We start from the raw sequence: 18268 nt of genomic DNA on the forward strand, positions 1-18268 counted from the left end.
GGTGACTCAGAGGTGCTCTAGGACCAGGCTGTATTGGTCACTGAACCCAGGACTCTTGCATGCAAAGCTCACACTCCAGTCTTTGAACCTTCTCCCCAGTCTAAACAGGAACTTTTTTTTAAATATTCATTGATAATAATTAATCATGATATTTGTGGGGCTGGAGAGATAGAACAGCGGTAGGGGGTTTGCCTTGCATGCAGCAGATCCATGACAGATGGTGGTTCAAATCCTGGCATCCCATATGGTCCCCATGCCTGCCAGGAACAATTTCTGAGTGCAGAGCCAGGAGTAACCTCCGAGTATCTCCAGGTATGACCCCCCCCTCAAAAAAAGCCCATGATATTTGTGCATGTATTATTTCAACTAATAGAATTTTGGACAATTACAAAATAATGAGAAATGACTATGAAATTAATTATGCCTATTGAATATTGCAAATAATAAATAAAATAAGCACATTTAAACAAAATTAAAATAATAGGTGAGAAAAATGTCTATTAAAGTCATTATTTCATAATTATGAGGGCAGGATTGAGAACCAGACATACTAGAATATAAATAGGGATTTTTTTTGGAAGGGGTGGATTTGGACCATTACTGGTGGTGCTCAAGAATTACTCCTGGCAAACTCAGAATGGAATGCCACGGATCAAACCCAGGTCAGCTTCATGCAAAGCAACACCTAATCCATTGTGCTATATCACTCAAACTCAGATAGGGTTCTAAACACTTAATTAGTGGTGTGACCTTATTTTTTATTTTATTTGAGGTTTTAGAGCCAAACCCAATCCTGTATTGTGACTACTCCTAGCTCTTTGCTCAACAGTCACTCCTCGAAGTGCTCAGGTGTCCAACTGTGGTGGTGTGCACGGAATAGGGCTTGATCCCATACAGGACTGTCATTCCAGGCCAGTGATTTTATTTTTATAATACACATTAAATGACAGTTCATTCACCTGTGTGATGAAGATAATAGTCATAGTTATTGAGAAAATCCATCTATGTGAAGCCTGTAGAACAGTGTTCTGTAAATGCAGCATCACTTGCACAATCAGCATCATCATCCTGCCTGCCCTAGAGAGCTAAATGTTGGTCAACTTAGTGGAAAAATTCTGAGTGACATAAAAAAAAAAGTCTCCCTGACCAGATGGTGGTGTTTTTTCACCCTACTACCAGCTGTTAAAACAGAAATTGTAGCATTATCCAATGCTCATAGATGTCCTTAACAGCAAACTCAAAGCATACACTACAAAATACCAAAAAGCATATAGAATGTTTAAAATATGTAAAGGGATGGAGAGAGAGTGTATAGCAAGCAGGAGATCTTGCCTTACTAAGATTGACCAACTTGGGGTTTGATTGCTGGCACCCCATATGGGTCCCCAAGCTCTGCCAGGAGTGATCCTGAGTACAGAGCTAGAAATCTGCCCTGGGTATTTCCAGGTGTGGCCCCCAAACAAGAAACCAGTAAAAAACCAATTATGCTATGATCAATGGTCAGTAATTACATCACTTCAAATTGGAGTTAACTATTTGAATATTTGAGCTCTTCACAAATCTTCATTTGTGATGCAATTAGTCTAGAGAGAGAATTTATCTACTCTACCCAATATTGGCACATATGAAGTTGAAGTGATCAATATTGGAGCATAGTATCAAATCCAAGTTAGTCTCTAAAAGCTTTTTATTAAACCACTCTATTGCTTTGAATTTCTTCCATGCTTGTATAAATATCTTTATAATGATATAGACTGAATATTTTATAATAAACTATAATGATAAACATGTGGTACCCATACAATATAAAATATATTGGCTATTTAATTGCATGGCCTTTCCCATCACATTAAATGTATATACTTACATGTTTTTGTATCTAAGACTGTGTTGAGGCACAGTACAGGCACTTGCCAGCACCACAGGTCTCATGAGCATTTCTGGGTGTGGATCTGGAGGCCCCCCATCATCCCTGGGATGGTCTGAGTGATCGATCCTCAGCACTGCAGGCCTGAGCAGCACTACGTCCTTAGGCTCTTGCCTTGAACCACTGGCCCAGTTGTCTGAGAATCTTTGGGAGGGATCTTAGGCTTTCTGAGCACCAACTGAGGGAATTGCACAAAACAAACAAACAAAAACTTGTTTTGAAAACACAAGTGCTCCAAGATCTCTGCCTTTTTCACTCTTTTTTTGGGGGGGGCAGGGGGGCACACCCGGCGGTGCTCAGAGGCTACTTCTGGCTATCTGCTCAGAAATAGCTCCTGGCAGGCGAGGGGGACCATATGGGACGCCGGAATTCAAACCAACGATCTTGGGTCCTGGATGCGTTGCTTGCAAGGCAAACACCGCTGTGCTATCTCTCCGGCCCCACCTTTTTCCACTCTTACTTCTCCATTATGGTCCACTGATGGGCTGTATCAGTGGGTGCCCTTGTCCACTGTCTTCTATACAGATCCAACCAATAGAGCATGAGTCCAATATAGAAGAGAAGAGCTAGCAGGAGATTGGAGTAATTATTCCCCATTTCCCTTCCTATGCAGGAAATAGTCTGCACCCTTCACCAGACCTCAGAGTGGTAACCTCTTGATTTTCAGTGAAATCATTGTAGTTTTCACACTTTTTACCTATGTTAAGTTTGCTTCAGATTACTCAACATAGATGCCTCAGTTTATCTTCTGCTGAATACAAATTCTTAATAAAAATGATAGAGTCATACTTTATAGTAAAAATTTTAATGTCTCCCAGTTCTAATATCATCTTTCTGGTTTGGTTTAGTACTTTTCCTTCTGCTGGGAAACATGCCCATTCCACACTGCTTCACTACAGTCATCACCCCCCAGGATTGGGCCAGGACTGGAAGGACTTCATTAGTCCACCCTCCTCAGGCATTCCTATGGTGAAGAAACATGGCAGAAATTCTTTACCCAGAACTTCTCAAGTGAGAGGTGAGAGCTGCCTTCTTCAGATCAAACTTTGGGTTTCTTTGGTCACCGTCTTTACTCTCCAGTGGAACTTTCAGAAGACCAGAGCTCAGTAAAAACAGACAGATAGTCATAGAAATAGTTTCCTGGAGACCAGAGCCCTGTTCCAGACCCAGGCTTCAGGCCCCTGCAGCTCTCTGACCATTTGCTTTCACCATTGTGTGACCAAATGCATTGCCTTATCTTCTCACTTGAACAAATTGATGTTTCTGTCACATGCAACAAAATAAAATTTCTAATCTAAACAATGGCAAAAGCTTTGCAGGCAGATGTGATTTTTAATATTTAAATACAATTGTTTGTTTTTTTTAAATTCAGTGTTCAGAAATGCACTTAGAAAATTCTTGATTGATCAATGTATTTAAATCAATGGGACTTTTTATTACCAGGAGACTTCAGAAAGTCTCTACTGATATTAAATTTGTTTCTGGACATATTTTTGGACATATTCCTAGTCCAAGTAACTTCCCAGGTGGAGGGTGAGGAGGCAGAGAGGAAATATTCAGCTTTGAAGAAGGGTGAGAGTGGGATATGTAAAGAGAAGAGAACTGTTATCTCATTTTAAAATTACAAGATGCATAGGCATCAATCACTGAGAGAAGTGTTTTGATTTTACTATTCACTTTGTAATAGTACATATTTTTACTATTGTCATGAAGAAAGGTTAAATGAATATTAGGTAGAAGAATAGAGAAAAATATTTTATTTTCCTTTTTTTTTTGTTTATTTTTGGGCCATACCCGGTGGTGCTCAGGGGTTATCCTGGCTATCTGCTCAGAAATAGCTCCTGGCAGGCACTGGGGACCATATGGGATGCCGGGATTCGAAATAACCACCTTAGGTACCGGATCAGCTGCTTGCAAGGCAAACACTGCTGTGCTATCTCTCCAGCCCCAAAGTATTTTCTAAATAGAACACCCTCCCTCCATAGGTATGGCATTGTGTAAATTCAAAGAAAGAACAAAGGCAGAACACCAAACAAATGGATCTTTTACTTCGTTGCAATAATGAAGTAATTTTACTCCATTGTGTACTTATTAACAGTATGTATCACCCACTTTCCTGGCAATACCATGATATATATATATATATATATATATATATATATATATATATATATATATATATAGTAAGAGTTTGCCTTTGTATATTCAGAAATTATAAGTTATTACAGTTTACCATTTTTTTGGGTATTGATTAAAACACAACTTTTCACTAAAATTCTAAGTTTAGTTTTAGAGCATTTCAATTATTTCTGGTTTAGTAATTTTCATAAATCTTAGAACACTAAAATTCTAATTTATAAGATTTATAGTGAACACTATTAAAATATTCAAGAGACAAAGAAATAATCACCAAGGAGGGTTGTAGAACATTAAAGGACATTCCCCACCTACCAACTGCCACTTTTACTCTCAGAAATGAGTCCTAGGAAAAGAATATTCCAAAAGGCAGTTAGGTTTTAAACAGACCCCAGGTTGCTGCAGCAAACAATCCTTAATTCTCTATTGTTCCTAAGAAAAAATAGAGATAATATATTTATCCTGCTCCCAGGAATTGGACTATCTCCCACATCACCATCTACAACTCCACAATTTGGAAAGTAGGAGTAAAAGTGTCTGGTTTCTCTGCTGCTAGTCAACAGAGAGAAAGAATTCATGGGACCAGTGAGATAATGCAGGGGTTTAGGCCTTGCCTTGCAAGCGGCTGACTTTAGTTCAATCCTGGGCACTTCCATATAATCACCAGAGCACCACTAGGAGTATGCCTTGTATCGCCAAGTGTGTTCAAAAGCCAAAATTCAAAATAAAGATAAAACAAACAAAAAACAAAGAGGAAAATTTTCTAGCCTTCAGCCCAGAGACGTGGGTTTTAGGAGGTAAGATAACGTACCTTACAAATGGCAGAAGTGTCTGTCACCCAGACACAATCTTAGCACTATGTATGCCCATCTGAGCACTGCCAAATCCTTTCATAGGGCCAGGAATTGTCCCTGAGTACCAAAGGGTGTGTCCAGCTTCCTTCCAAAAGAGAAAGAATGCTTTCCTTAAGGGTAAAAAAAAAAAAAAAACCAAAACCAAAACAAAACAAAACAAAAGAATCCTTAGGTAGCCAATGTGAGCCTGAAGGATGTGACGCTTCCCATTTAGGGATGCTCCTAATTTTGTTTCTATGCTTGGGAAGGGCCTGGACCAGACATTGGCTATATTTTCTTTCACAGCTGAGTGTGGCACTGTGGCCTTTTGTTTACCTGACTCTCTCTGCAGTAGCTGTGTTGCTTTTCTATCTTGAGAGGTGGCAGGTGATTTGGCTCTTCTTTCTTGTGGCCAAATACTAGAACTGTAAACCTCAGCTAATTCACTTCTCTTTGTTCTTTGTCCTCCTTACAGCATTATGTAGGGAAGGTCACTGTGGACCACGAAGACTTAGAAACCATCTCCATCTTGCACCAGCTCCTTCAAAGGTTTCTCCAGGGACACAATCTAAGCACCATTTCCTATACATGATTCCAACAGCCAATGCTAGCAAGACCTCAAGTCCATTTCTAAAAAAATGTCAGTCTCAAAAAACCTTTTATCTCCCCACCCAAACATTAGCATGCAAACGAGTTAGCTAGCAGTTGCTAATAACTCTGCTGCAAAATTATTGGCTAATTATGCCAATTATTGCTTTTGGAGCCTATCAGACCAGGCTTTGATCATCCAGAGACAAAAATGTGCCTTGGAACGAATCCACAGGGCAGCCAACAGTCTATTTGGATTGTTCTTTCTGAAAACTCTGTTGCCAGGAGTTGCTCATCAACATCACTGACCACTAAGACTTGGCCCTGATCCAGAACAAATGGTTCCAGTGCACCCTAAAGTGTTCTTAGACTATGAGACCTCATTTGGCAACACTTCCTCCTAAAACATTCATGAAAACAGTCAACGGGGGCTAAAGCAATAGTATAGCAGATAAAGCATTTGCCTTGTACACAGCTAACCTTAGTTCCATCCTTGGCACTGCAATGATCCCTGAGCATAGAGCCAGGAGTAAGCCTGAGCACAGCCAGGTGTGACCCCCAAACCCAAATCCATACAAAACAAAAGCAATCACTTCCTATCCTCGATGGTGAACTATGGCACGTGAGCCAGCAGTGGCACGCGAAGGCCTTGCAGCTGGCACGCGGGAAAGTCCGCAATTAAGATATGTAGCGCGGCGGTAGGCGAGTGTGCCTGTGTCTGCTTTGCAGCTCACCTGGCAATAGGGCCGGACTGGCCATTGGGAGGACCGGGCATTGTGCGGCAGTTTGGGCACTCGGGCTCAAAAAGGTTAGCCATCACTGGCGAGCCTAAATGACACACACCCCTTTGACACACAGAACTATAACTCTTAACTTTTAGAACACTGAAGTTCTGATTCTGGGGTAAATACATATTTAAGTGATAAAACGTCTCTCCATTTTAGAGAATCCTATCCAGTTTTTCCATCACAGATTGCCAAATGGAAGATTCTCTAATAAAACATGTTTAAGGAAGCTAAGAAAGATCTACAAAGTTAGCAAAATATTCACAGAGGTTATCACTTGGTTGAAGCTGATATTTTAAGGTTCTTCCAAATCATGCATGCGTTCAGATTTTTAGAAGGTGCAAGATCATCAGCATTCAAACTTAACATTCAGATGAGTTTTCTATATGTAAATCAACACTTCGTGAACTTAGAAAGCAACACAGATTGAGAATGAAATTGTCAAGATTATATCAGATGATGTGATGGTGATATTAAAGTGAACCTTTAATCAAAATGACTAAAAGAAGTTTGGAGAGACAGTACAATGAATAAGGTATTTGCCTTGCATGAAGCAAAGCTTGGCTCGATCTCTGGCATCTCAAATATGGTTTGCCAGAAATGATCCTGGAGGATAGAGCTAGATATAAAGTCCAGAGCACTGTTGGGTGTGGCCACAAAACCAATTAAATAAAATAATAAAAAACATGCTGCCTCAGAGGTACGACTCAGTGGAGGAGCTCGTGTTTTGCTTTTGTAAGACTATAATTACATTCCTGGCACTGTAAAAATAAATGAAACTCTTAAGGCATATTTTTAATTTTGTGATTTATTATTTACTTACTTTTTATTTTAGGGATCTTGGGGGCCAGGCCTGGTGGTGTTCAGGAACACCTGTACTCAGGGATCCCTTATGGAAGTACTGGAGATCATGTGTGGTTCCCTGACCATATGTAGAGCATACATAGGTCATTTAGTCCAATCAGAGGCAGCTGCATACAAGACAAGTACCTTAACCTTTATACCATCTCTCTGGCTTTGTAAATCATATTTTAGTGTTATCATTTATAGTGTCTTACATTACCTTAAAGTCAATTATACACTTGATAAATTTTTTGTTTTATTTTGGAGCCATGACTGTTCTCATGGCTTACTTCTGGCTCTGAGCTCAAGATCACTCCTGACAATGTTCTGGGGACAATTTATGAGGATGAATATTAAATCTTGGTCAGTTGCAAACAATGGAAGCATCTACCCCACTGTACTATCCTACTAAGTCTCTATTTAATGACCCTTGATTGTGATTTCTAAAGATTTTTCTTTCCTGTAGTCTTGGCAATTGAAGAAGGACCCGACATATTCAAGATAAGCATTTTTAAAAAAGGTAAGTATTTTATTGAGGCACAATCTCTGGTGCCCCAAGTATTTTTGTTTTTTGTTTTCCTTTGGGGGGGCCATACCCAGTGGTGCTCATGGTTCACTCCTAGACTTGCACTAAGGGGTCTCTTCTGACTGGGTGATCACCTGGTGATTTTTAAACTATGTGATATCATAGTTTCTGCTTTCTGTTTGTTTTTAATCTCTATTGATCTCACAGTTTGGCACTCTCTACTTATGGCAGTTCATGGTGATTCAGGTTGGGTGAGGTTATAAGAACTATCTGTACTTTTGCCTCGTCTGATTATAGCAACAATTCTGTAAGGATTACTGGTTATGCTTTTTAAAGTGTACCCATTTTTGTTGCTGCTTTGAAAGAAGTTAGCCATCATGGCTTTCTTTTAAAGTAATTTGGCTTAAAATACTACCTGCTTTGTTCTCTGTGGCACTTCATGCACAATCTCTACTATTATGATTCCAAAACCTTCCAACAACCTGCCAGAAACAAATGGAAACCTCCTGTGTAAAAGTCAGAGTCTAAATATTGGAGACAAAATTTAAATGAGTAGTCAAGCTTGATTCTTTTTGTACCACACATCTTAGGTGTAACCATTATAGAAAATGAAAAATATGGAAAGAGGGGCCTGTGAGGTGGTGCTAGAGGTAAGGTGTCTGTCTGCTTTGCAAGCACTAGACAAGAAAGGACTGCCGTTAGATCCCCCCGGCGTCCCCTACGGTCCCCCCGAGCCAGGGGCAATTTCTGAGCGCTTAGCCAGGAGTAACCCCTGAGCATCAAATGGGTGTGGCTCAAAAAGCCAAAAAAAATTATGGAAAGAAACAAATGCTTGTCCTGTTTACAATGATGAAAATGAGCTTATAGGCCAGTACAGGAGCTCAATGTTAGAGTGTTTATCTGAAAGAGGTGAAGCCTTGGTTTGAGTCTCTGCCACATTCTGATATGCATCAAGACAGGTCAATATTTCAAAGGAAATAAAATCCACCCATTTATATTGACTAAATACTTTTGATTTGCTTATATTCAAAAACATCCCCAAAACCAGATTTTTGGTGTTTTTTTTTTTTTTTTTTTTTTGGCCAGGGGAAGTGGTTTGAGCCAAATCCAGTGGTGCTCAGAATTTACTCTTGTTTCTGTGCTCAGCGTTCACTTCTAGCAGAGTTCAGGGAACCAAAGCAGTGCCAGGGATCGAACCAAGGTCAACTGTCTGCAAGACAAGTGCCCCAATACCTTTACTATTGCCCTAGGATTTAATTTTAATTAGTTAACTAATTAAGTGCTAGGAATTGACTCCATGGCCTCATTTAGACTGACCAGGCTATATACTGAGCTACATTCCCAGCACAGACTATGACTTTTTTCTTGGGAGGAAATGTTTTACAGGAGGGGGCTCTATGGGAAGTAACCTGGAAGATGGAAGTAGCATTGTACCATGATGTGCTTCAGTTCAAGAGTCATGCTACTATATAGACATATTTGCCCAATTATGTCATTAACCAGCATGGATTTGACACCTTTTGTGAATCCAGAATGGGCTCTAAAAGGCAGGACAAAGACCCAAAAGTAATGGAGGATATCTATGCTCATATCTTTCAATCAAGGTTCTTGAATCTAGTTAAACAGAGAAGACCAAAACAATAGAGGAATAGTCTCTAGGGATGTGATTTAAGGGTCCTCAAGAGCTCTCTTGCTCTCAGAATATCCTATCTCAAATGATAGGAATTATTCTGCCTTTTTCTTTTAAATTTTAACCTTAGTCTGTCAAGTTTTTGTCTGTAGTCCTTATTTAATTTTTCTACAAATTCAGGCTTTCTCTCTAGGTAAGGCTATAATTCTCTCTCTCTCTCTCTCTCTCTCTCTCTCTCTCTCTCTCTCTCTCTCTCTCTCTCTCTCTCTCTCTCTCTCTCTCTCTCTCTCTCCCTCCCTCCCTCCCTGTAAAATCCCTGTTGTGATATAAATGTCTTTTAGGAGGCTCGTGTTGCTATGAAATAACATCTCAGTCTTAGCATAATGTCAGACTAGGTTCTGCTGTAATGAAGCATAAGACATGAAAAAATTCTGCAGCCAATTAAGCTGCCTGTGCTCTTCACCTCCCATGGGAGCTGGGGGGCAATGGCTGAAAACGTCATTATATGCAGCCTGATGCTTGTATGCATGCTCTAAGGGACCTTGGTCCCTGCCTGGTGGAAATTATTATCTCATGCCCTCATTCCTAGCTTAGGCTTCACTCAAGACATAGTGGCCAGTGTCCAAAACCGTCAGCTCTTGTGGCTATTCACACAAAATTGCGTGTGATTGGATCACTACACAGGCTCAAGTTCATGATCCCTGGCCATTTGAAGACATATATCTCCAAGAACTGGGGCTTCACCGAGTTTCATGCCGATGAATTTGAAACATGCTAGCTAACAATATACAATATGACAATCTCATATATCTGTGGAGTCAAATAGATCCCTGATCCCTGACATATATTGGGCCCTGCATGCCTGAGGGCCTCAAGGCTTTTCTTCTTAGTCACACCCACATCCACCAAGAAACCTTACTATCTAAAACTATCTAAAGAAATAAATGTAAAAAAATAAAAATAAAAAAAGAAATAAATGTATATATTTATATCTCTATTAAGAGGACCCAGAATTATATAAGGAAATTTATGAGACTAATGAGTAAAAACTACAGCTTCATTATGTAGGTGTACTTCAATGCTAATATAATAATGCTGTCAGAACTAGCACCTGAACACCACCAGGTGTGGCCCCCAATGCTCTTCTACCCCCCAAAAGAATACATTTTTTTGAAAATATATAAACAATCACAATAAACTGGTTCTGAGTGTTGAGGAAAAAGAGGGTGACAATGCCCAAGTTTTAATGTTAGGCATCAGGAAATTGGTGATGGCTTTGAAAGTATGAGAGAAAAGACATTATTATACTAGTGATGGCAGCATGGACAGAGAGGGAAACTGATAAATATTACCTTAAACACATTTAGTTATTCAGTTTCTGGATTTATTTTTCTATTGCCTTCTGAACCAGGACTGGGTGACTTTGTTTTTTTAATCAGATATGTACATTTATTTCCACAATATAAATTATAAAGGTTTTTCTACATTAGCCCTCATAAGCAATACTTGAGTCTGGGTAATTTATTTTTTTTTTATTTTTTATTTTTTTTTGGTTTTTGGGCCACACCCTGTGAGGCTCAGGGGTTACTCCTGGCTATGCGCTCAGAAGTTGCTCCTGGCTTCTTGGGGGACCATATGGGACGCCGGGGGATCGAACCGCGGTCCGTCCTAGGTTAGCGCAGGCAAGGCAGGCACCTTACCTCCAGCGCCACCGCCCGGCCCCTGGGTAATTTATTAAGACCTAATAAACAATTTCTCAGCTCTTGTTCCTGTTCTTTAACTTTTCTACTAATACATCATTTTAATGATAACTTATATGTTATTTTCTTATTATATAATTTTCACTGACATTTTATTTTAGTTACTTTTAGTTTTTATTTATAGAAATCATTTAATTTCTTCAAATCTATACACTGGTCTCTCTTATTTTCTTCTTTTCCAAAATCACTCTTTACTGCTTGAATCACATCATTTTTTAGTTCCTATCTAATAATTTTTATCTTATAAGGGATCTAAGGAGAAGGAATCCTATTAAATGTTATCAGTAGAACTTGAAAAGTGTGCCCTAGGATCCTTTGTATTCAGGAATGAGTTTTGTAAATAAAGTTTTATTGAAACACAAGCTTATTTGTTTCCGTTGCAACTGCTTTTGTTCTATAAGACAGAAGGATTGTTTTCACAGACCTGATAACATTTGCTATCTATTCCTTAGTGGGTGATGTTTACCAAGTTCAGTATACATCCAAATCTCAAACCAGGAAGCTGGTAATAGATGATCAAGAGTGGCCCTATGTCCTTCACTCAGAGCAAACTGACAAGTTTCCTTTGTTGACTCCCCATACTAGAGGGAAGTTTCTTTTTCTTTTTTTTCTTTATTTAGGGGAAGGGAAGGTTAGTACCTGGGGCCTCATTGGTGATTCTTAGACAGTTGAGCTTAGGAGCTTAGAGTGGTGCTACTAAGGTCTTGCCATATAGGAGTATCCTGGGCCACTCCAGTGATGCTGGAGGCCTCCAAAGTCGCACCGGGTAATACCACATGGTCTCAAGAATTCCATTGATGTTGAGAAAAGAACCAAGGTTCGATGCATGCTAGACACATGACCTAAGTCCTATATTATCTCCAGGCTCCACCTTTTCTTTCTCTCTCTTTCTTTCTTTCTTTCTTTCTTTCTTTCTTTCTTTCTTTCTTTCTTTCTTTCTTTCTTTCTTTCTTTCTTTCTTTCTTTCTTTCTTTCTTTCTTTCTTTCTTTCTTTCTTTCTTTCTTTCTTTCTTTCTTTCTTTCTTTCTTTCTTTCTTTCTTTCTTTCTTCTCTCTTTCTCTCTTTCTCTCTCTCTCTCTTTCTCTCTCTCTCTCTTTCTCTCTTTCTCTCTTTCTCTCTTTCTCTCTCTCTTTCTCTCTTTCTCTCTTTCTCTCTCTCTTTCTCTCTTTCTCTCTTTCTTTCTTTCTTTCTTTCTATTCTTCATTCCGTCTGTTCTGTAGTTTCTTTCTTTCTTTCTTTCTTTCTTTCTTTCTTTCTTTCTTTCTTTCTTTCTTTCTTTCTTTCTTTCTTTCTTTTCTTTCTTTTCATTCCTTTCTTTCTTTCCGTCCTTCCTTCCTTCCTTCCTTCCTTCCTTCCTTCCTTCCTTCCTTCCTTCCTTCCTTCCTTCCTTCCTTCCTTCCTTCCTTCCTTCCTTCCTTCCTTCCTTCCTTCCTTCCTTCCTTCCTTCCTTCCTTTCTTTCTTTCTTTCTTTCTTTCTTTCTTTCTTGCTTTCTTTCTTTCTGCACACCCAGTGATGCTCAGGGGTTACTCCTGACTCTGCCCTCAGAAATCACTCCTGGCTCGGGGGACCATATAGGATGCCGGGGATCAAACCCAGGTCTGTCCTGGGTCAGCCGTGTGCAAGGCAAATGCCCTACCGCTGTGCTATCGCTCCGGCCCCTACTTTTTATTTTCATGATTCAACATTCTCTAAATTCATAGCTTTTTTGTTTGGTTTTGTTTGTTAGTTTGGCTTTGATTTTGTTTTTTGAGGCCACACTAGAAGTGCTTTGGTTCACTCCTTCAAAATTGCAACCTGGTTCCATACATGTAAATCGTGCTTGAGTCAATGAGTTATATCTTTTGTATTAAGGACATTGATTTTGGGGGGTTCTGAATCCATGCAGATACATGAATTCTAAATCTCTCTGTTATAGGAGGCCAGAACCCAAGGTCTCATAATCTAGGAGGCATTTGAATCCATAACTAAATCTGGAAAAACTTCTTTTTTTTATTGCTGCAATAGCACCTTTTTCAAATAGAGATAATAAGGCAAAATTTCAAGAAGGAACACTCACATAGAAGATGTTCTTAATGCTAGGGCTAGTGCTCCAATGTGTACAATATATATTGATAGTATTATATGCATATAGCTTATATATGCATAATATTCATCTTGTATTGTGACCTTGATACTGCCCTACAAAGCTCATTTCTAATCTTTTACTGCCTCAGTCCCAACCATTATTTCCCCCCATTTCCCCATGTAGGTGCAGGTCATGACATGAAGCTAACCACATAGAGTGATGAGTGCAGTTAGAGAAATAACTACACTGAAAACTATCATAACAATGTGAATGAATGAGGGAAATAGAAAGCCTGTCTCAAGTACAGGTGTGGGTGGGGTGGGGTGGGGAGGAGGGAGAGCCGAGCAATTGGTGGTGGGAATCTTGCACTGGTGAAGGGGGGTGTTCTTTACATGACTGTAATCATACAACTACAATCATATTTGTAATCACGGTGTTTTAAATAAAGATAATTTTTTTAAAAAAGGTGTTCTTAAGAAATAAGTAAATAAAGGCCATTTCAGAGATGCTGGGGTGGGAGGAGGAGATGTATAGACCTAACCCACAATCATGCTCAGGTAATCTGAGTATTTTTCAGCATTATTTTTAGCATGGGGTTCCTCAACTTTCCTCTTTTCTGCTCTAAAGGAAGCCAAGAGCTGTATTTAACATGTGGCATATAGAACGGCAAGTATTTCTGCCTGTATTTAGCCATTGTCATTGTTTCCAAGGCAACTACCTTACTCTGTGAAGAAGGGCATAACACGTAAAGATGCTATAAAAGATTTATAGTCACTTATTTGGAATGATCTTCATAACTCTCAAGGTTATGAGGGAAGGAGTTGTCACAAACATGTGGTCATAAAAACTCAAAGTAGTGATCAACTGTTTCCCTTGAGAAACTATTTTGGAGCCATTTTTCATTGCTTAATAATCTGGCCTCATTTTAAACCACTGTACTAGAAGGTTATTAAATTGGTATGAGTAATTTGTAAGATTGTACTCATTAAGTAGACAGTAACAAGGGAAAAAAGGAACACGAAAACAGTCAGGTTTGAAAAAGTAGTCAGGAGGTTGGTTCTGAGTGTGGGTCCTGGAAATGTGGCCAGACATTAGCCACATTGCTGGAAGTGGGTGGAGAGAAAAACTGTTAGGGAATAATAAAACTTAATGTTATTCTGATCATTCACTGCAGGATGCAGTGATTTATGCAGAAGTAGCATTGTTTCACACGGAGAATAGCAGCAACTCATTTCTCTCGCAAATTCTTTTGATCAGTTTCATTCGCAAGCAATCTTATATGATTTTTCACTGTCTGAGGGAACTCATAGACAATAATACAAATCAATTTCTCAAATAAATTTTCTGTATCTTATTGTGTTTTAATCAACAATTTAGTTAACAGTTTTATTCCTTACAATTTGAGACCTATTTAATTCTAATGAATAGACAGACAAATCTCCCTTAGTTATCTATTTTATATAATTTTTAAATACAATTAACATTTCTACATTAATTAAAATTAATTAAAATTAATTTTGCTTCCAACCATGCCACAGAGAAAGAAAAATAGTGCTTGAATACTTTAAGTCTTTAAAATACAAATACTCTCAATCATTGTGAAATTTATAATCTGTGAAGAAAACATTAACTTTAATATACACATAAAAATATCTGTTCTAGACACTTTGAAAAAGAAGAAAGGCAAATGGCCAAAAGGCACATGAAAAGATGCCCAACATCACTAATCGTCAGGGAGCTGCAAATCAAAACTACTACTGAGATTGGCACACATCACAAAAAAGAAAAACAAGCAGTGCTGGTGGGGATGTGGAGAGAAAGGAATTCTTTTTCACTGCTGGTGGGAATGCCATCTAGTACAACCTTTAGGGAAAGCAATATGGAGATTCCTTCACAAACTGGAAATTGAGCTTCCATATGATCCAGCTATACCACTCCTAGGAATACACCTGAGGAACACAAAAATACAATACAAAAATCCCTTCCTTACACCTATATTCACTGCAGCGCTATTTACAATAGCCAGACTCTGGAAATAACCAAGATGCCCTTCAACAGATGAGTGGCTAAAGAAACTGTGGTACATATACACAATGGAATACTATGCAGTCGTCAGGAGAGATGAAGTCATGAAATTTTCCTATACATGGATGTACATGGAATTTATTATGCTGAGTGAAGTAAGTCAGAGGAGAGAGAAAGACGCAGAATGGCTTCACTCATCTATGGGCTTTAAGAAAAATGAAAGACATTTTTTAACAGTATCTCAGAGACAAGAGAGATGAAAGCTGGTAGGTGCAGCTCATGACATGAAGCTCATCACATAGAGTGATGAGTGCAGTTGGAGAGATGACTACACTGAAAACTATCATAACAATGTGAATGAATGAGGGAAGTAGAAAGCCTGTCTTGAGTACCGGTATGGGGAGGTGGGGAGGAGGGAGATCTGGGAAATTCGTGGTGGGAACGTTGCACTGGTGAAGGGGGTGTTCTTTACATGACTGTAATCATACAACTATAATCATATTTGTAATCACAGTGTTTAAATAAAGATAATTATAAAAAATGTCTGCTCTATTTACATTTAAAAAACTGATTAAAAGACATTCTTTCTCAGGGTAGGGAACCTACATTATGATGACTGTAACTAGATAATTTAGGATTTTTTTTTTCAAAATGTGGAAGATAGATTTTATTCCACCAAAATATGTGCTGCCATTTTTATTCATAACTAAATTTTCCCCGAAAATTGCTTTGTTTTTATTTTGGGGCTTCACTCGGTTGTACTCAGAACTATTCTTGACTCTGCTAGGGATCACTCCTGACAGTGGTTGGGGAACCATTAGCTATGCAGAGATTGGCCTCATGCAAGCCAAATTCCTTCCCCGTTCTACTATTTCTCTGGCCCTGAAGTTCTCTAAAATTAGTTGTCATTTTTTTTATAGGCTGAATGTTTGTGTTTTGCCATTCAAAAATTATGTATTTAATTATATATTTAAATAAAATTACCCAAAGATTATTGTATACATTCTTTTGGAAGATGACTATGTCATAAAATAAGTCATAAAAAATAAGTCTCATGAATGGGACTAGCACCCTGGCAATGGATAAAGAGATCCTCACTAAGGAGTTGATCTTAAAACAATAAAGGGCAAAGCTCCTGGCTTGATGCTGGGGTTGGTAGCCAGAGCTGCTTTGTATTTGGGACATATTAAAAAAAGATCTTAGGACTAGAATATTGCATGCAACTGACCCAGGTTTGATCTTTGGCATCCCATGTGCTCCCCTGAGCTGCCAGGAGTAATTTCTGAAAGTAGAGCCAGGAGAAACCCCTGAGCACCACTGAGTATGGCTCAAAAACCAAAAAACATGTTTAATTTTAACTAAACCACCACCAATGTCAGGTTTCTCTATCAATATCCCCAGTTACCTTCTACCATTCCCCCCACAGGCTTAGCAAACTCATTGTTTTGATTAATTATTATAATCTGATTTACATGTTTATAGTAATGTTCACACTTAACAGGTTTTCTGGTTATTTCTTGTTTTGGTTTGTAGCACCACATTTGTTGATGCTCAGGAATCACTCCCGGTGGGACTCAGGAGACCATTTGTGATCTGGGGATTGAATCTGGTTAAGTCATGTGGAAGACATATAGGATGCACTACTGTACTCCAGGCTGTCAGGAAAAATAATTTGAAAGATAGTTCTAAAAACAAAATTTGCTAGAGAGCTGAGTGCAGAGCCAGGAGTAAGCCCTGAATACCTCTGGTGTGCCCCAAATCCCCACTTCACCCAAACCAAAAAAAGTTCCTTTCTTGTGCAAAGCTGACTCAGGTTTGAATCCCTAACACTACATATAAACCTGTGAGTACCACCAAGAGCGATCTCTGACCATAAAGCAAGGAATTAGCCCCTGAGCACCAAGAGCTATGACACACCACCCCCATCAATAAAAATAAAAATAAAAAAAGCCCAAAAATATGAAAGCTGCATGGAAAAAATAATTTTAAACACTGAAATGAGGACCAGTGAGATTGTATATGCCCAGGGCACTTGTCTTACACATGACCCACACTGGGTTTGATCCTGCCACCACATTGGTCTCCCAAGCATCACCAAGAGTGTGGAACTCTGAAAGTTGCCAGATGTGGTCCAAAACCCAAAAATAACAAATAAATAAGTAGATAAATAGAAACAAAAAGGAGCAGTGAAGAAATAACAGCAAAGTTCCCAATAGGAAAGTTTTGGTCCCCCATAATTTTATTTTTTAGAAAGATTTTTGAAGTGAGTATTTAAGTATTTAAAATGTCTTGTGCCAAGTGGTCTTAGATGCATTGGTGGAGATGAAAAAAAGACAAAACCAAATACCCAAGCCAAAGTCAACAACAATGAAATCAAGAGACTTAAACTTTATCCATTTAAACTTAAAATTGGCCTGTTATACTGGCAGACTAGGGGCAAAGGGTGGTGGTATAGGATGCACTCTGGGATCTTGGTGGAGGGAGGTCAACACTGGTGGTGGTATTGTTCTTGATTCATTATATGTCTGAAATCCATTTATAAAGAATCCCGTAAATCACAATGGTATAAATAAAATAAAATAAAATAAAACAATTTTTTAAAAAAGTATTTAAAATGTCTTAATTCAGGGTCAAAGAGATAAGTAAGGTAAGACCTTAATTACAGGTGATCCAAACAGTTCAGTCACTCATACCACATGTGGTGTCTTGAGCACTGTCAGGAGAAATCCCAGAGCACTGACAGGTGTGGGTCAAACTCCTTCCCCAAATTTTTCCTAATCTATTCTTCTGGCTCTGCATAATCATTTTGTTTTGATTAAATCTGAAAAAATGCCAAGACAGGAATATAACTTAGTGGTAGGATGTATGCCCTGATGTATGAGACTCTGGATTCTATTTCAAACATCAAAATAAATAATAGTCATTATTATTGTACCAACATTTTTTGTTTTGCTTTTTGACAATACTACTGGGAGTGTTTGGGGAGGCCAAGGATCGGACCCATGTCAGCCGCATGCAAGGCAAACAACCTACTTGCTGTACTATTGCTTAAGCCCCCAATATAAAAAAATTTAAACTTGGCACATATGAATCAAATTATCCAAAATTTGTTGAGGGGAACTCACCAACAGGCAAGGGAACTGTGGTGC

General features: G+C 38.8%; 1 pseudogene; it reads left to right on the plus strand.

Annotated features, from left to right (window-relative positions):
- Window positions 1–9699: 9699 nt before the first annotated feature.
- Window positions 9700–9822, plus strand: LOC126004970 (uncharacterized; annotated as a pseudogene).
- The last annotated feature ends 8446 nt before the right edge of the window (window positions 9823–18268 follow it).

Source organism: Suncus etruscus, chromosome 3 (genome assembly GCF_024139225.1).
Source record: "Suncus etruscus isolate mSunEtr1 chromosome 3, mSunEtr1.pri.cur, whole genome shotgun sequence".
Taxonomy (NCBI): Eukaryota; Metazoa; Chordata; class Mammalia; order Eulipotyphla; family Soricidae; genus Suncus; species Suncus etruscus.